This window comes from Polypterus senegalus, chromosome 1, assembly GCF_016835505.1.
Source record: "Polypterus senegalus isolate Bchr_013 chromosome 1, ASM1683550v1, whole genome shotgun sequence".
NCBI classification, from domain to species: domain Eukaryota; kingdom Metazoa; phylum Chordata; class Cladistia; order Polypteriformes; family Polypteridae; genus Polypterus; species Polypterus senegalus.
Genome location: NC_053154.1, coordinates 181,534,196 through 181,554,884, shown reverse-complemented (window position 1 = coordinate 181,554,884; position 20,689 = coordinate 181,534,196). Strand labels below are relative to the sequence as shown.

The window sequence follows — 20,689 nt, the reverse complement described above, 5'->3', positions numbered from 1 at the left end:
AAATTTTGCCAGGTTATGTAAACTTACAGTATGAGCATGACTGTTTATAAATAAGAATTGCAAGCATATAAGTAAATTAAAAAACTGTTGCTGAAGACAAGTCAGAGATGAACATCACAACTGCTTTCCTGTTGTTTATTTTCCCTATTTATTTCAACTTTATTATAGGCATATACAGTCTATTTGCAGGGTGTCATGCTGGAACCTGTAACATATGCTTGTGTGGTAAGTAACTGCATCCCCTATTAATGGTGATACATTAAAAGGCTGATTATGTGTAAGCAAGAGAAGGTCAGTGCAATTCTGTCTAATGAGACCTGTATGGGGTGAACTAAAATCTGCTTTAATCTCACAGTGTATAGTAGTCTTCTTAGTAGATAGTAGGGCTGAATTGATTGAAACACAAGAAGCAGGTTACAGTGAGAGAATCCTTTTCTGAATTAAAAAAAGAGCGGTAATTTACTGCTCATTTTAATTTGCTCACATAATTTCAATAATTATGCTGCAAAACTAATTATAACATTTATGGATGTGGCTTAATGAATTAGTTTAGCTGACACTTTGGTGATAGCTAATTCGTCATATAGATATCTTCTGGTGACATTTGAATCTGTACAAAATATGGAAAATGAAACTTGATTTAAATATAGAATAAGCAGGAGGCTTTGCCCCATGCTTGCTTCGCTCGCCAACCTTTCCACCCACCCTCCTGCCTGCGCTATGCACCAGCCACTTCGCGTCTCTGGCGTTTGCGTTGTGAAGAGGGAGGCTGAACGCACCCCCAGGAGATGTGGTTGCTCTTCCAAAACCCCCTCTTAAAGGGTGATACAGTGGGAAACAAATAGTTTTTTTTTTTACCTTGTCTTTGCTCGATCAGCTGCTGGGGTACTGCTGCTACTGTGCCGTGTGATAGCGCACTCCTGTCATATCACCTATGCCCATATATTCAATCTCTTTTCGCTTCTACATTTTCATCAATATTATGATTTTGATTCTGTGTTTGGAATTACATTCTGACAACGCAACGTATAACTGCTCTTTGAGAGAACATCCTTTCTTTCAAGAACAAGAAATGTGTCTGACAATAGCATTCACACAAATGAGAAATGATTTTTCTTGCGAGATTTCACTTTCACCAAACAACAAATCTTTTAATTCTCACGGATACGCATCTTGATTGGGAAGAAACGCTACTTTTTTCCCTTATGGCAACACGAATTAGACGATCTATGAGTCTCTGACTTAAAGTTTAAATCCGAACAATATATTCAGTCTCTTTTTGCTGTTCCGTTATTTCACCGAGTAATAATTTCCATTTGTTTGCGCTAATGCGATCTTTGCTACCCTTTTTTTTGAGACTTTCGAACTTTCGTACTTAAATTATCTGTAACCTGCTCTGCATGTCATCACGCCAACGTTTTTGGAATGTTTTAAAACAACAAATCTTTTAATTCTCACGGATACGCCTCTTCATTGGAAAGAAACACTACTTTGTTTTCCCAGATGGCAACATAAATTAGACAATCTACAAGTCTGCAACTTAAAATATGCTTTTGAATTCTTTACGATGTTCTACTTTGCCATCTACTCTTTGTTTTATTTCCAACCCCAGGCGTGGTTAAATCTCTTGGTACAAAGAGTCTTGCGGGATGTGAAAGTGTCTCTCTGAGAAAATCATTTCTTGTCTCCTTCCAAGACTTTTTTTTTCATAAGAGAGAGACTTGAACTTGTAGTTATGAGAAAATAAGAAATATATACTTTAAAGTAAACCACAATAAATAACCAGAAGCAAGTTAGGGACATTTGCAAGATGTCTTGATATCAGGAAGATGTATTTTACATTCTGAAATTAAGAATAAATACATGAAGGAATGGCCAAATAATCGACTAAGAGCACATCTTAAGGAGCAGCCAGAGAGTACAGTTTAGAAGCAGAAAATATGAATGAAATAAAAAAAACAACTGACAATAATGAGAGTAGAGAGACAATAAGAGGACAAAGTAAATGATGAAGAAAATTAGAAACACAATGAAAAATTTAATGAAAGCAATTCTGCCTCATACATAATTAGTTAAAACATTCAGCTGCATATGTCAGTGACTCAGCCACTGAACTGAAAGCCTTTGCTCAGACCCTGCTGGACCAAGATAGGATTCAAGAATCACTGAAGAATCAATTACTGAGTGATGGGTTTCTTGAGAGCACAAAGGGAAATCACACTACACTTATCATGAGTTCATTGTATCCAGCACCCTCAAAGGTGGTATTGATGAAAATCTGGAAATTAGCAATGGCCATCATTTATTGGTACACTCAAATGACAAATCCTCACATCTGTTGGATTTGATGCCTGTTGGGCCACTTGCTCTCTAATGTTCTAGGGCAGGGGTTGCCAACTCCGGTCCTGGAGAACCACTGTGGCTGCAGGTTTTCATTCTAACTCTTTTCTTAATGAGTGTCCTGCTTTTGCTGCTAATTAACTTCTTTTGAATTAATTTGATTTGACTTGCTGCTGAAGACTTAGACACCTTAATTGTTTCTTTTTCCTTAATTAACAGCCAAACAATAATGAGGTACAAAATGAGCCAAAAGAACTGGTGTCCATCATACAATATCTGAAAATAAAGAACAATGAAGGTCTCAGGAATGTTGGTCTGCTCAGGTACCCAAAACATTTTAACAGTGCTCTTAGAAAGAGAAAATCGACAATTTCAGAAATGTCTGCTAATGCACCATGAGAGCAGCAACAAGCCACAGAATTAAACAATGGGTCTAATTAACAACAAGAATTGGCACCTCATTAAGCAGCTGATTGGAGTGAAAGTGATTGGAATTTGAGGCCCTGACTTAGTTGGTCTACTGTTGGGTCCCTCACTTCTCATTTCATTTCTGCTCTGGTGCCATTTAAGGAAAGAAATGAAGCAATTCAGAGGAATGATCAAAGAAATTCAGGGGAACAAATCATAAAAAAGCAATTCAATTAAAATTAATTCACAAGAAGTTAATTAGCAGCACAAACAGGGCACTGTTAAAAAAAAGGGTTAGAATGAAAACCTGTTCTAGAGGAATATTGCATGCTCTCACCCAGGCTACAACTCTCTCTGTTTGCTAGTACCATTATTTACTATGCTTCCAGGGAACTCTGCACACTGTACATTGCCCCCATTGATAATTGACCACATTTGTAAAAAAAAGCATTTTCTTACTAGCATTGTAAGTTCTTCTCTGAGAAAGGGTTTGTCAGCTCCAGTCTTCTCCTCTTCCTGCCAGTTTAACATCGTATTGAACTATATATATATATATATATATATATATATATATATATATATATATATATATATATATACAAAAAACACATTAAGCAAACATACCTGTATGTGTGTTTTTATTTTATTAATTTTGACATAACACATTACTAAATAAGTGTGTGTACTATTTTTTTTTATTTCGTTTGAGTACTTTTACTATAAATACACTTAACAATAAATGGAAGGAAAAATATAAAAATAAAACTGCTGTAAAGTGAAGCAGGCAGAATGGGGTTAATTTAAGGATTCTCGTCCTTGTTTGGGAGACCATGCTGACTAGCTCCAAAGACGCTATATTCTCCCAAGTACACAAGAAGGTCCCAGTAGTGTTCTGATGCTATACTTAAGGTTCCCACAGAGTCTACTGGGAAATGCAATGTTTGCCATAGTATCCATGGAAAGACAGGTGCTTCCCACCAGAGTCAAATTGTGCACTAGTACTTCAGAGATTAACCTTTTAAGGGAGTCCACCTCTTCAGTCAGACAAGCTTTATGTCGGGAGAGTAGGTGAGGCAAGGACTTGACTGGCAAGGAGGAACAGGGCAACTGTTATTTGTGGAAGAACATGAATGGGAGGTCGGAAGGTGAGCAATAATTGTATATTTTTGGTAAAGAGTTTTGGAAAGTGTAGTAAGGCCTAGAGGGACTTAAGACTTTATTGCTTCTTTTCTCTTTTAAGTATTGTATATCCTCCTTCCTTTGTACCCTCCCTTTTATCATTATTTTTGTTAATAAAATTGTCTTTTCACTATTTATCTGGACTGTGCTGGTGTATTCTGGGGTCTGCTCTAAATCGCTCCCTAATGATCATACTATCTAGTTCATTATTCCCCATACCTTCTAAGCTCAGTGATAGTAAAAAATAAAATAGTTCAGTATCTGATATTTAGTCTTACCTGACTTATATTCAAAGCTCCCATGTTGAGGCCTCTCAAAAATTGCTTTCTGTTCCAGTTTCAAAATTGGTTTTGCTACCATACATTCACCTTCAAATGGTCTTTGTATGCCCAAGGTGTCCACCAAAAGCACTGGCATGATAATAACAATCCCTGGTAGGAGATGTAATATAGCAGTATTACCTCTCACCCCTCTGGTTCCATACAGTGGGTACGGAAAGTATTCAGACCCCCTTCAATTTTTCACTCTTTGTTATATTGCAGCCATTTGCTAAAATAATTTAAATTAACTTTTTTCCTCATTAATGTACACACAGCACCCCATATTGACAGACAAAAAAAAAGAATTTTTGAAATTGTTGCAGATTTATTAAAAAAGAAAAACTGAATTATCACATGGTCCTAAGTATTCAGACCCTTTGCTCAATATTTAGTAGAAGCACCCTTTTGAGCTAATACAGCCATGAGTCTTCTTGGGAAAGACGCTTAGAATTAAGGCCAAAAAGTTCTATCTTGGTCTTATCAGACCAGATCCTATTTCTCACCATCTCAGAGTCCTTCAGGTGTCTTTTAGCAAACTCCAAGAGAGAACGTTTTGGCCTTAATTCTAAGCGGTATGTGTGGAGACAACCAGGCACTGCTCATCACTTGTCCAATATAGTCCCCACAGTGAAGCATGGCGGTGGCAGCATCATGCTGTGGGGGTGTTTTTCAGCTGCAGGGACAGGACGACTGGTTGCAATCGAGGGAAAGATGTATGCGGCCAAGTACAGGGATATCCTGGACAAAAACCTTCTCCAGAGTGCTAAGGACCTCAGACTGGGCTGAAGGTTTACCTTCCAACAAGACAATGACCCTAAGCACACAGCTAAAATGACGAAGGAGTGGCTTCACAACAACTCTGTGACTGTTCTTGAATGGCCCAGCCAGAGCCCTGACTTAAACCCAATTGAGCATCTCTGGAGAGACCTAAAAATGGCTGTCCACCAACGTTTACCATCCAACCTAACAGAACAGGAGAGGATCTGCAAGGAGGAATGGCAGAGGATCCCCAAATCCAGGTGTGAAAAACTTGTTGCATCTTTCCCAAGAAGACTCATGGCTGTATTAGCTCAAAAGGGTGCTTCTACTAAATACTGAGCAAAGGGTCTGAATACTTAGGACCATGTGATATTTCAGTTTTTCTTTTTTAATAAATCTGCAACAATTTCAAAAATTCTTTTTTTGTCTGTCAATATGGGGTGCTGTGTGTACATTAATGAGGGAAAAAATTAATTTAAATGATTTTAGCAAATGGCTGCAATATAACAGAGTGAAAAATTGAAGGGGGTCTGAATACTTTCCATACCCACTGTATGATACACATGGTTCTGAATCTCTTCCAGGCTCTGCCTTAGCCCCTGACAAATAGAAATGACAGACTATATTTTGACAATATCCTGTAAGTCAGTGGATAAGTCAGGACAATGGTCAGATATTAAAGTTACTCTGAATTCAAAAATAAATGGCAGTATGGTTGTTGTACAACCATCACTGTGCATCATCAATAAATTAACTCTCCAGTACAGTAGCCTATCTCCCCGCCTCATAGACCCATACATATAGCAGGCAGTTACTATGTATCTACTCCATCTTTTTTTACTTAGCAAAAACAATTTTCCTCCTAATGCTAACTGACTAGGCAAAATGATGCAAGTTTTTTTCTACCATCTTATCTATCTTGTCTTAAACTTCAGCTATTTTTTTTTTTTACTTAAATGTTGTGTTATTTCTCACTTAGTACATTCAGTACGTATGCACTGTTTGCCCTCCATGCTTTACCAACTGCAAGGTAGATCATAAACTGAACTAGTCTGTAGTCAGAAGGACAAGAAATAATTAGAATAATTCATTTTCAATTTAGCTTGTGGGGGTGACAATAGAACCTCCCATAGACCATGCACTAATATATAGGTGAACATTTTTAACATTACTTAAGAAAATATTTCTATCAATTTAACACAACCTAACTAAGCAACAATACTATCAATTTAACACAACCTAACTAAGCAACAATACTATCAATTTAATATAACCTAAGTAAAAAATGGCTCTTATAGTAGCTTTTGTTTCTAAAAACTTTATTTACAGTTCTTTTTACAGCTTTTTCCTCTACTTTAAGTGTTTTATTTTTTTTTTTTTAAGTTTTGTCATCAGCCCAAATTGTGAGTAAAGTGTGTGTATGCACATTTCGTCAGCAGCATAATAGCACAGCTCAACAGCAGACTTGTAAGTAATAAGCCGGCTTTATATATGTTAATAGTGAGTCAATGAATGAGTAAGGAGGAAAATAAAAGAATACTAGTTAATAACTCTGGTACATGATCACATGCAAGCCGACAAGCATTGGTATTAGGAGAAAAGCAGGGGTAAACAGCATTTAAAAATATGGGCATTTCAGCTGCTATAGTATTGACGTGAGACATTATGGAAGCTAGCCTTAGTGAGGTTAGATCCCAAGTGGCCTACATCTTTGTGAGATGCCAGCTGATCCTGCACCTCAACTCTATAGGGTCACTGAAGTTGAGCAGTAGGTGGTTGGCCTGCTTGAAAGTAAAGAATGTCAGATCTTGCCCAAGTGTCCTTTAGGGAGATAGTTGCACCCCCAGAGTGGTGTGAGGAGATTAAAGATTCAAAAGGAGGATCACAGTTAGACATAAGCTCAAGGCAAGAGGTTCATGTTGTCGAGGAGCATCAGATCTAGATTATGAAGTTTTCAGCTGTTTTCAGGACCTTGCAGAGTTGATCGGTTACTTTGATAACTCTTAGGTGATAGGTGGGGAAAAGGAGCTCCAGTGGGTCACCTCTAAACCAGTCCCAAGAAGGAAAGAAATAGTTATAGTTGGGAACTCAGTCATTAAGGGAATAAAGACACAGGCTTGCTCCAAAAACAAAGAGTTTCATAAGGTGTGTTGCCTTCTACGTGCACATATAGGAGACCTACCTGGAATGGTGGATATAGACTCTTGGATGGAGCAGGGGTGTATCCAGTTTTCATTGTCATTGCCCAAGTTACAAAAAATGCCATACATAAGAGCAGGCTGTCAGTTCTGCAATTCCAATTTAAAGATTTAGGTGCCAAGCTGAGGTAAAGAAATGATAAGCTGATTTTCTCTGAAGTTCTGCCACATGTTATTCCAGGTGAGACCAAAATTAGAAGGCTTAATGCATGGTTCAAATCTTTGTGTAGATAGAGATGCATATGTTTATGGGACATAGGGTCCGCTTCTGCAAAAGATGGGACCTGTTCTGATGTGAAAAGTTACATATGAACAAAAGGGACACTAATGTGTTTGGGATGAATATGAGTAGGTTGGTTGAAAACTGTTTAAACTAGGGAATTTAGGACATGCCATAGTTAAAACTTCACATAAAGGGACAGTAGTATAAATAAAAATATACAAGATAACTTTGAAAGTTCTAGTAAACTGTTAATACATTAAAATTTTTACCTTGATGTTATTGATATAATAAGAATAACGAATAGTTGAGAATGGCTATACTGTATACAATAATAGAGAAATGTTAGAAATTGTTTTTACAAAAAAAAAAACACAGAAATAGGCAACATGGTGGCACAGTGGTAGCGCTACTGTTCCACAGTAAAGAGACTAGGATCCACATCCCGGGTCCTCTCTGAGTGGAGTTTGCATGCTCACCCCATGTCAACATCAGTTTCTTCCGGGTGCTCTGGTCTCCTTCCACAGTCCAAAGGCATGCAGGATAGGTGAATCAGCAATCCTAAATTGGCCCTAGTGTGTGGTTGGCATGTCTTTACATGTATGTGCCCTGCAATGGACTGGTGCCCTGTCCAGGGTTTCTTCCAGGCTTGCTCCCTTTGCTAGCTGAGATAGGCTCCAGAAGACCCCCGTGACCCTGTTCAGGACTAAGCAGGTTTGAAAATAATAACAAATAAATAAATAAATTACCAAGGAATGTGGTAGAGAGTAGAAATTTAGGGACTTTGAAATCTCAACTGGTTGTTATTTTAGTGAATCTAAGTGAATAGGATTTCACTTCTTTCTACCTGACCGATGTAACTGACCTTTACATATGATTTGATTCTGATTCTGTTTGTGCTGGCTTTCCCTAATGCTCCTGAAGCAAGCATCAGAAATTCATGATTTTGCCAGTTTCTATCCATCTTACAGCTCTACAATTTATTAACATCCATTTTTCTATCAACTTCTATCTGGGGCTTGAAATCTTTGTACAAGCCAACAAGCCAACTGATTCAAATGGTTACCTGCTCTACAGCATCTTAAAACCTCAGAGACTCTAACCGCTTCTGCAGTGACATATATGACTTTCATAATGAAACACTCAGACTGAGTAGTTTCTGAGTAGTCAAAGGATACCCTTCTCAAATTGTGGACAGTGCCCTAAAACAAGTCAGGGGTAGATTTAGCAACATTTACACAGAGAGGAACACTAATTCTGCTCATCCTCCCTTTCCACTCTGACAGTGATGTTGATTTTGGACTGATAGAGTAATCCAAATGAAAAAAATATAGGAGTTTAACTTAATGACAGAATAATCTGAAAACAATTAGAGGTTTGTTGTGAAACTGTAAAATCATTAAAACCAAGACGCTAACCAGAATTCAAAGTCAAAAACAAAAGTCTTAATTAAAAGATTTCCCTGAATGTTTTAATTTTAATAACTGGAAGTTTTCAGAATAAGTGGTCTTATTAACCTTTTGATTAATATGAGCTACCGCCTTATATATCACGGTTACCACGATGCCAGTGTCATATGCCTAGTAACCATAGCAATCAGACCCATAAAATGTCAGCACCCATGAAAAACAAATACACAAAATGGCTATGCAATAATATAATTTAAATAGCAATAAAAATATAAATCAACGCTATTGAAATAGCACATGCAAACAAAAACAAATGCAATGAACAAATTAATGATATCTCAGTCTCAATCACATTAAATATTATTTCCGATATTTAAACATGGATTCTTCTATGAGAGCCCTTTTTTCTATTCCACACTAGATGTCCTGCTGACCATCTAACTTACTCAGGTTTTTTGTCCACAGCTCATTTTACTAAACACAGATATCCTCCTCACACATTTTAATTGAAATTTTAATATTAAACAATGGGCCTCCTGCTAGTCAAAAAATCTTAGTTTACTGAATTTCTCATAGAAAGTGTCAAGCTTTCCACATAGTTAAAACAAGGAGATAGTTTGCCAATTGTTTTAGGGAGCATGTTTAAAATCATTAAGATGAAAGATCTTTCAAAAGCCAATTAGAGATCATTTCAGATCCCTTGATCACAGCCACACTGATCCATCTGTTGTTGTTCTATCTCTGGGTTTCAAAGGTAACTTTAAAATAAAAACAAAAGAAGCCAAGCTCATTTTCTACAGGACTAACTGACTGACAAATGTTTCAATTTTGTGCTTCATCTTCTATAATGGCTGCTTTTTTCACAACTATTCTTCTTGTCTCATTTAGTTTCTTTGATATTGTGTCCTCCGTCTCTCCTTCCATATGTAACCTTTTTTTTTACTTTCTGGTTACACACTTAGTAAATGCTACAAAGTCAAAACACTATGACACTTCTGGTTTTTTTTTCAGTATAAAAGTAACCTTTGTCTTTTTCCTTAGTAAATTAATCTGTATATCATTGTCCTGAATTCCTTTAAAGTAGCTATTGTCAGACTTCAGTTAAAGAAATCATAGTGATTGCAGTCTTCTTTAGAATTACAGTCCATTTTCTAAATCACCTTTTCTTTGCATTGTTTTGAGAAAATTATAACCATAAAATTATCATAAAAATTAAATTAATTAAATTACCTTATTGTGAACATAAGGAGGGGAAATATCCATCTCTTATAAAAAAAAAAAATCTTGGAAGGAGACGAGACGTGATTTTCTCAGAGGGACACTTATATGTTCTCTGAGACGAGTATTTGTGCCAAGAGATTTAACCAGAAACGTTGGCGTGGTAAAAAGTCCTGTGGGACGGAGACTTTTAACAAGAGATTCTTTCAAGTCACGCCATACTTACAACCTTTGGAAGCAAGTCCCACAAGGCGGTGACTTTTGCCATTAAGTTCTTTCAAGTCACACCCTGCTTACAACCATTTTCAAACAAGACCATGGTCATCTAACCTCAGTTGTGTAAATGCTTTTGTCAGACACACTTCCTGTGCTCTCAGATCTTAGTCGTGTGAAAGCTTTTGGTAGAGACACTTCCTGTGCTCTCAGCTGTTATGTTTTATCAGGACAATAAGTTTATACGTTCTAGATGTCATGTCAACAACTAAGCGAAGAAGAAAGAGCATGGACAAACATTCTGATTAACCAAACCTGGGGGTGGGCGAGTGAAGCAAGCAGGTGGTGGAGCTCCCTAGTATATTTAATATTCACCATTTACACAATTCTTACTTTTCATAATGTTTTAAATACGAATACTTTCCATTTTGTTTAGAGGAATATAAATAATATCTATGGATATGTGTTTAGAATATTCTGACAGATATTAATTTGGGCCTGCAGCTTTTCAAAGACAGACAGTCATACTCATAGTGCACATCCTTAGGTTCTGTTTTCTCTCTGGATGCTGAAAAGGCATTTGGTATGTCCAATGGGAATACTTAGTGCTTCTATATGCCATATGGATTAAATGACTGTGTTACTAAATACATTCTAATTCCTTTCACTTAGAGTAGCACACTTGCATGCCCTTTACCCACAATTCTTTCATTGTTAAAAGTTAGCCTTTCAATCAGACTCAAACAAAAAAATACTGTCCCTTTCCTTGATTCCCTGCTTCATATAACCAACCCATAATGGATTTTGGGGTTCAATTAATTTGGAGAAGAGTATATTCTTTCTAGGAAATAACCTTTCATGTAATGTTAACTTTAAACCTTTCCCTTTCACTCTCTTGCATTATTGACATACTTGGGCCTTATAATTACACAACACCTTAAAGTTCCAGTCAGACTTTTGGAAAGTATCAAACAGAAACTCATAAAATGGTCTTATGTTCCATTAACATTACTTTAGAGTAAGCATTAATCACATTAAAATGAACATTGTGTCTAAACTGATACATTCTCCATGCATTTCTGTGTATATAAATAAATCATTTTTGATAAATTTGTATGTAGCTATAACACTGCTAATTTTTAATAGGAATAGGCTAAATAAGCTGTCTGACCAGAGATCTAAAGCAGTAGTTCTAGATTTAATTTTGCTACAGGGCAGTGCACGTCACCTCTAGAGACTTGTATATTCAGAATCTACAGTATATGCAGTTTTAAACAAGTATAGCTGGCACAGTAGTTAGCACTGCTGCCTCACATCTCCTGATCCCTGGTGTTGAATCCTGGGCCTAGGCTCTGTCTGTATACAATATTACTAATTCTCCCATGTGTTTGAGAGTCCTCCTCCCATCTCCCAAGGTGCAAGTGTTAGTATAACTGGCAACAACAAGTTGATTCAGTAAGAGTGTCTGCATTCCATGCAATGGACATTTGTTAGGGTGCAAATATGCAATAAAAACCCAGTGTGTAACATTAATTTTAAGAAATCCTGAATTATAACACCATTAGCATTGTTTCCAGGCTTCATTTGTAGCCAAAATAAGTATAATGGTACTGATAGTTTAATGATTCTGTCTGAAAGGAAAGAACAGATGGAATGAAAAGACTGTTTTCTTATTTATTTAAAAAAATAGAGTAGCAAGTATAGAACCGCTTCCATCCCTCTTCTGTTTACAAAATGTCTTAAATGTCTTTTCTCTTGCTAATTTCTCTCTTAAAATTGACCATGGACCCCCAGAGGTTTATTTTCTCCAGGAATGGTGGCCATAGTTCAACAATCAATTAATGGACATATATTGTTAGATTCCATTTATGTTATTCAGTTTCAAACTAGTTTTCAGTGTGTTTTAAAAAATATGAGTCTTTATGTGTACTAATTCTTTATTTTGTAATTTTTGAAATGCATAGTATATTTGCATTTTATCTGAAATTGTTACAGTGCAGCGCTCTGCTTCTGTACTCTGTGAAGAGCATTACACAAAAATAAACTGAATTTAATTGAAATTGAAATTTAAAAGCTGTATATACAGCACAATACAGAGTTCAGTATAACTAAAGTTTAATGACACTGCACTATTAGGGGAGTTAGGCTTGAAGTTTAGTGTGTATATAAACATAATGCTCACAACAGCTAAGCCATATGATGCAAGTTGTAGTGTTGTAATGTTTGTAATGTTAACTTTTTCATTATATACTCTAAACATCAGATCTGTTCTGTCAAAATGAAACTGGCATGTACTGTATATCCATTCATTTAAAACATGGGACCCCTTGTATATATGAAGGACATGGAGAAAGAGCAGCCAGGTACTGTAACACACAGTTTACTTTTGTTAGGTCATTGCTACAGCTCTTGGGTGACAGCTTGATTTTGAATTGGCTGTTTACTACATAGAGTGTTTATGCTCTCCACTTGTTCATAGTAAGTAATGGGTAATGCTTACAAAGTTTTTAGTTGCCATCACTATTTAAAGTTTCTTCATGTCCTTTTGGCCTTAACATGATTAAAACACAGTAGCAAAACATATTATACAGTAGTACCTGCAGTTTAATTTTATCTCAGCTTATAGGTTTTTCATGTAATTCTGGCACCAGTTTGTAAACAGATATACTGAATACTGTATACTGTAATCATTTTTACATAAAAATAAAATAGTTTGGTATAAATCTATTTGAACTAAAACTGATCTCTTTCTTAAAAGTAAAAATTCTTAATTCACAACATTTGTTTCACTGAGGTTTGACATTTAAGTTACTCCAGTCTCTGATATGATAATGAAAGAAGTAGATTCCCACCTGCAAATATTTCTAGGGCAGGGGTGCCCACACTTTTTCGGCTTGCAAACTACTTTTATATATATATAGTATCAGAGGTGGGTAATAACAAGTAACATTTACTCCGTTACATTTACTTGAGTAACATTTTAAAAAAATTGTACTTCTACGAGTAGTTTTACTGCACCATATTTTTTACTTTTACTTGAGTACAAAGTACATTTGTGAAGAAGAAGCGTTACTCTTACTCTACTACATTGGGCAACACTCGAATCGTATACTTTATTTCCATTAGATAAAGTCTGACAGACAATTTTCAATCTGCTCTGTAGCGTATGCTGTCAAGTTGCGCACACGCCTTCCATTGCATCTCAACTGCGATTTTAGTTCCCTCTCCTTTCTCTTTCCCAGATCGCTTTTCGGAAGGAAGTCAGTTTTGTAGTTTTTATGAACAGTTCGAAAGTGCCTTTCCACATTTTCCTTCCTTGGAATAGCAATGATAGATTGAAAGATCAGACAAACGCACTTTGATTGTGACATTGTAAGAGAAAAAATCCTCTTCCAATTCCACATCCAGCCCATAAACAACAATTTAAAAAAAAATCCCTTCTTTAGTCAATATAAATTGGAGGGCTAACTAGATCACTTAGATAGCCGGAGTTTTGCAGTAGCTCGTGTGTGCAGGATGACCAGTGTGTTAGAAGAAAAGAGATCTCAGACTGGCAACCCTGTATGTCAATCAAGTGACAAATGCCATAGGGAGGATATATGATAGACTAACATTTAAAAAATTTTTTTTGGAATGCAACGCAATCTACCTGCACTCCCTTTCCGATCTACTGGTCGATCGCGATCGATGCATTGTGCACCCCTGCTATAGGGTCACTTCTAGGCCCAGTTTCATCATTCACAAATACAATTAACATTATTCTGCTGATAACATACAGTATACTGTAGCAGTGTTTAATGGCACAGTCAATGAATAAAAATAATAAACTTCCCTTAAATTCTGAAAAAGAGCTCTTTTAGTGAGTGACACTTTCCATAAATACTAACAGAAAACAGACCTCATTCACAGCACAGTATGTTGCTTGAACACAATGAAGAAACCTAACGTGGTTGGGCAAAATTCCATCGCAGGGCCCAGTCTTGCACAGACCTAAACTCCAATTTTTCAACTGCTAATTAACCAAAACACACATCTATGGAATGGTGGAATAAAACTATAGAGTGCCTAGAGAAAAACCTACACTAATACATGCAAACTCCACACATACGTCAAGGATTGGACATGGTACTCCAACACAGAAATCTGAATCTGGGAAGCAGCAGGGAATCCACTCTGCCATTGTTGTGCTCCATTTATTTGTATTTAGAAGATTTTGCTATTGTAATGCCTTATTGTCAGGCTGTTCAAATGGTATCATTACTAGAGTTAATTCAAACAGCATCAGTAAGGTTCACAACTAAAACTAGGAAATCAAATGGCATAACTTAAGAAACCTATTAAATTACTTCTTTTGCCTCCAGTTAATTTTGAATCTGATTTTAACCCACCTTTTGGTGTATAATATGGTAAATGGTTTAGATAATATGTCACATGAGGCTGGGGGCCAGACCTAGCCAGGATGTCTGGAAGGATGGGGAGGCAGTCAGTATGTCCCCCGGGCTGTGAGGGGGCAACCGCCCTGGATAAGCAGGGGACCATGGGCATGGAGCAAGGAGGCACAAACCCGTGGGTGCCCGTGGCTTCTGCCAGGGGGTGCCCTAAGTCTCCTAAAGCCCGGGAGCTCTGCACTTCTGCCACACCTAGGACGGTGGGGGAAGATCTTTCCGCCACACCAGGAAGTGTGATAATAAAATGCATTTAATTCGTCATTTAAATAGATGGGGAACCAAAAACATTAACACTGCCTTTACTAATCCAATACCAGGTGGCATATAAATGAGACATGCATCACATGGTGCATAGCAAACATTAAAACGCTGTGGTCTATGTTGATTACTTAGATTTCAGCCCATCTTAGACAGGTAGCACAGCTAGTCTAAAGTAAAAACAGTAGCTATTGGCAGGAATACTAAGAAGCTTATTTAGAAAAAAAGTAAATGTTTATCTACTATATTATGCTTATCTTTTATATGCATATTAGCTAGCTAGCTAGCTAGCTAGCTAGCTAGCTAGATAGATAGATAGATAGATAGATAGATAGATAGATAGATAGATAGATAGATAGATAGATAGATAGATAGATAGATATTGACTTGTTATGGGACTGTATGTGAGTCTTTTTCCAGGATTTGTCCCTGCCTTGCATCTGACACTGCTGACTTAGACTCTAGATTGAATTAAGGAATAGGTTTCAAAACTAATGAATTAATATTTATTTGTACATTTGTGCAGCAATCTTTGCCATACATTGATCCAAATCCTAAATTGTTCAAACATAAATATAATCTCAGTCAAATAATATATTCTGCATTAAGCAAGAAAAATAACCTACTTACATAATGTCAGAAAGCTGATCAATGTTGAACATCTGAAAACACTTCTGGCTACTCCGAGCCTGAAAATTAAATTGCCTATAAAATGTATCTCTTCCCCTGAAAATATTAAATCAATGTATTTAATTGTCATTTGATCAACAAAAAACTGTACTAGCAATAATCAAAATTTAAATTGCAATCTCTATATTGGTCAGACGTATCTCAATTAGATATTTTTCCAAAACCATACAGTCCTACCTCTACTTCATGTCATTTTGGAGAACTGAGGTGAATAGAACATCAAGCTTAGGGTGAATGGTCTGTTCTTATCAGAATTGTTTTGCTATTAAAAATAATAAAACAAACACAAAAAATCTGTATCATTTACCCCTCCCTCTCCTACCCATCAGTATTTCTTACTGAAGTTCTCTTTAAACAGACACAGATGTTTGATGAACATCATTCTTCACCTCCTCCACCCTTTTCTGTTTTTATTATGGATGAGGTTTTGTCAGTGTCAGTCCCAGTGCTTAATCAGAAATGGGAATTTGGAGAAAACTACTACTTTCTTCTGGGGCAGCAGTGCTTTGAGGTTGCAATTTGACTTCTTCAAAGTAGGTGTGGTCCATCTACACAATAAACCTGTTAAAGTTTGTCACCAATTGTGGTCCATCTACACAATAAACTTGTTAAAGTTTGTCACCAATCATCTCAGAGCAGGCTTCATGGATTAGAAAATGATAGCAGTAATCCCTGTGTATATTTACTTATGAGGATGCTAATTTGCTAAAATACATTCAGTAAACTGTCATCTATTTTAGTAGATAACAAATATCATGATACTTTTGTTAATGGCCATGGGTCAAATGATGCAGTATTGGAAGATGTAAATTATAAAAGGATGAAGGTACAGATGTGTCTAAGGACATGTATAGCTGCCGATATGATCATTTATTCTCTTAAATATTTCAAACTTGAATGTATTGGGCTTTTTTTAAATAATTGATGACATATCATTTAATTTTTTTGAATGTCTGGAAGTATAAATATATGTGTATTTCTAGTCATGACCTAACCACACATTGACACACACACCCTGTCATCTCTACTTATCATAATTTATATTTATCAAAGGGTAATTTCAGACCAGCAAAGCGTAATGAGGCCTTAACTGTTTTACATGCCCACCCCATCTGCAGCAGCTAGATGTTGAGCCTGCAGAATGGCCTGAATAGTGCCGAGGTAATCTGTAACGGTTGTGGCAGACCCTCTGCACTCAGCAAATAAACAGCCCACTGCTGCATGTGGATTTGAAAAGGAAAATTGTATGCTTTGTAATGAAGTCAAGGCCTCACTCTGGAGTTCAGCAAAGTGTGGACTGCAGCAATGAAAAAAGCATCTGGATTCTCCAAATGTGCTAAACCTAAAAAAGATGATCCCACAATAAGGCAATGTTACCTGAGGCCGTGACAGTGTCTCCTTCCTGCTTGGGTCTCACTCTCTTAGATCCGGCAGCTTGTGGTCCAGACCGCAGAAGGAAAGAGGAAAGGTGAATCAATATCACATCAAGGAGAAGGAGAAAGAGTGTGTGGGAGACGCAGAGCTGTATGAAGAGCACAGGCACTCTGGGTTGGGGGCTGGGAAATACCACTATCAAGGGGGGAAAGATGCAAATGGTAAGAGAAATTGGATGAGCCAGAGCCTGCAATATGAATCAGAGGGAATGCAGAGCAGCCATGTTACTGGGAAACAGAAAGAGCTCTGTGTGTTGCAGGTTAGGCATGATGATGTAAAACAAGGAGGAAGAAGTAGAGAAGCATAAAGAAATCAAAGCTTTTTTATTTACAATTAAAACTCCATTTTAGTTTATAGCCACTTGTCTAATACATAATTAGCATAAAAATTGTAAACATAATTGTAATAACAGTGGGTTAAGGGCTCACTAACAGACCATAAAATGCTATCATTGTTTTTATGTGAAATATCAAGATGTAATCCAGAAGTGATTTTAAAATAAGAAGTTGGGCCAAATGCTTGCAGGCAGCACAGAAGGACTTTGATATGAAGACTTTGCCAAGTGGTTTTGTAAAACTGATTGCTTGCAGCCTACTCAGAAATCATTTTTTCCATTAGTCTTTATTGTATGACTGTCACCAAATTCAACCCCATGCAACTGGTGGATTTAGCAGGTGGTGTAGTCAATAGTGTAACTTTGTTCATTTGCATATTTCCCAGAGCCAGTTCAGAACTATTGTATAAGATAACTCAAATTTAATTTGAAATTTTCATACTGAGAGTTTTGATATGTTCCAATAGGCTGCCGCCTATAGTTGTGCATCTGTTAGTTATCTTGGCAGTCCTATTTAGTGATACAATAAACACATATCTTCTTCTGCATCCTCTGTTGTCATTGAACATAGACACTGTAGGAGTATTGTCTTTCTTTTAAATGTTAATTTGTCTAAAGCATAACATCTGCATAACTTTGTCTCCATATACTTCAGTTTTCCTTGCTGTTCTGTTCATGGCTGCTCTCGATGCTAACAGGAGAGGCTCTGGCTCCCTGTGACCCAGAATTGGATATTGCTGTTATAACAACAGAATAAAGTATAAAGCAAACTCTGACTGTGTGTTTAAAAACTGGAATATTAACTGGGAAAACACAAACCATAGGACAGTAGAATAGAATGCAGCAGCAGAAGTGTGTAACAGAAAGAAGAGGTTGGAAAAAAAATTAAATGGAGGGGAGGGGAGGAAAGAGGAGAGAGGAAAATAATTGTCACCCTCTTTGGAGAACAATGCAAAGGCTAAAGAACAGACTAGAAGCTTTTAGGAGGACAATTTTTAAGGAATTTAAAACCTCAATAGTCATTTGGAATTTAAGCAATATTTAGTAGAATTCAGATCATTCATAGATACACAACAGACGAATATCCATGAACCAAGAGTGTGTGTGGGAGAAAGAAAAAGTAGGAGGTAGCAGCTGATGCTGGTTAGTACAATTCTCATCCATAGACAGTTCAGCTGAAGGCAGCATTCCCTCAGAGCCAGTAGCTTCATTTAGCATGTGAATCCAGATCTGCAATTTTCCAGCTAGTTCGACATCAGCTGGGAGGCGTGACATGAACTTATGTATTTTGCAAGAGTAGGCCCCATTTCTGCTTGCACTCCCTTCTCCGGTGGAATAGTTAATTGTAAGTCATTAATCATCCAGCCTGGTTTTACTGGAGTGCTGCTTGTGACCATAAATAGATGGGCTTTTAGAAACCAACAATAAACAGCAATTAATTGAAATGCAGTTAACCAATCACTGACCAGAATTGTGTTAATGGCAAGGACAAGAATCCCAAACCCCAGACACACAAGCCCCATTTTAGCAATGTTCTCTAATGCCCTCTTAAACCTCCTTCTGTCTTTCTCTTTTCAGCTGCCTGGCTCTGCACATATGTTGTATGATGACAAAAAACAAGCTTGAGACCTTTTGGCTTTTTGGATATTACTTATAGTCCATTTCCTTTTGTTCACGTTGATTCCCTGAATTACAATTTACACTCTGAACTTTGCTACATGGACACTCCAAAAAATCTCTTCTGGCTGGAAGGAATTATTTTATAATTTAAACTTTGTATATACAATTGTCTGTAATGTTGTTGTGCAGTAGTAACTGTTGCATTATTTCCCTTATCTGTCAATGTGTTTTGTTTTCACACAATAGCTTGCGATGCCTAACATTTAAAGCTGGCAGTAGTACATCCATCAATAAATTCAACAACTGAATACTAGATTTTACTGATAAAATACAAGCAGGATTCTTCCCACTTCACTGTGAGCCTTTTACTGTTTGTTCATTTAAATTGAAGAACTTCATCTACTGACCCTTCAAAATGCCTGGCAAAATGTCTGCTGTTCTTGTACTGTGCTTTTTGGACAAAATGGGTACACATCTTGTCCAACTTCCTACCATGATGGTTCTGACCCAGATACAGTAGTTGGAGACAAGAAGTTGCTTCTTTGGAAAGGTGATATAATACTGAAGGATAATACAAATATTGTTTTATGGATGCAGAAAGGTGGCATAGTACGGCTTTGAGTTTTAGTACTTGTTCATGAAATATTTTCTGGTTCAGTTGGGCTGGATGCATTCTGTGTTGAATTCTTCCTATTTTTTTTCCTCTCACTCCATGTACTTACAGTATATAGTGAGGGCTGTGTTTGCATACTTGCCATCAACTTAAAGTGGGCAGAGCTCAGACAATGATGCTTTTTGTCTCCTCTGCACATATATCAAATAGTAATTAAGGACCTGAGGGTGGTAGTAGTAGTAGTAGTATTTTCCATGTTTGTTTCTGGGTATTTCTTGTTTTTTTTTCTTTCTGGGAGATTTTGAATATTTAGAATTCATTTATTTAATTAGTGTCTTCATTTTAGCTCATTTTCATGTATTTGAGAAACTTTTTCATAATGTAGAACACCACTGCTTTGTGGGCCCTGAATTCCCAAAACAAACAATAACAAAAAGTATATATTTTATTTATTTGTACATTCAACTCAATCTCTGATAAATTTCAATTAATATTATTAATTTACTTGGTCAACATGTAGAGGCATGCATACCAGTGAGGGTCTTGTTAGGACTATTTTGTTGTACAGAATGTACATTTAGTGCTATGAGTGGGTGAGCAGGTAAGACTGATTTTTTTTGTTGTAGTGTGGGGAAGGAGACTGGCATGCATTAGAAGTATGAGGAAGTGGGTTTCATCACTATCTATCTATCTATTGTTTGTGGATGATGTTTCCTCAAGGCCTAGATGAATTGTGATGTCTGGCTCATACTGGAGCAGTATGTAGCATAATGAGAAGAGAATGGGAATTAGCACCCACAAATGTGAACTCATGTCATGTACTGGAAAACAGTGTCTTGCTCTCTGCCACTGCATGATTAAGGGGGACTTCAAGACGAGGAGTTCAAATAAATTGGAATCTTGTTCACAATTGAAGGATGAGGTGACTGCAAGATAAACAAAACACATCTGACTGACATCAGTGCAGAGACTGATAAAGTAAATATGTGTAGAAAAGACAGTGTTGTAAATGTTTAACCAGACTGTGG

The 20,689-nt window shown here is 36.8% G+C and overlaps 1 long non-coding RNA gene across 1 annotated transcript in view; it reads right to left on the bottom strand.

Moving 5' to 3' along the window:
- The window catches only part of LOC120535911, a 33,910-nt gene extending 15,683 nt beyond the window's left edge, over positions 1-18,227 (bottom strand). The window contains exon 1 of the long non-coding RNA XR_005634990.1: positions 17,038-18,227. This is a non-coding gene — a long non-coding RNA (uncharacterized LOC120535911). The remainder of the gene's footprint in view (positions 1-17,037) is intronic.
- Positions 18,228-20,689: the final 2,462 nt, after the last annotated feature.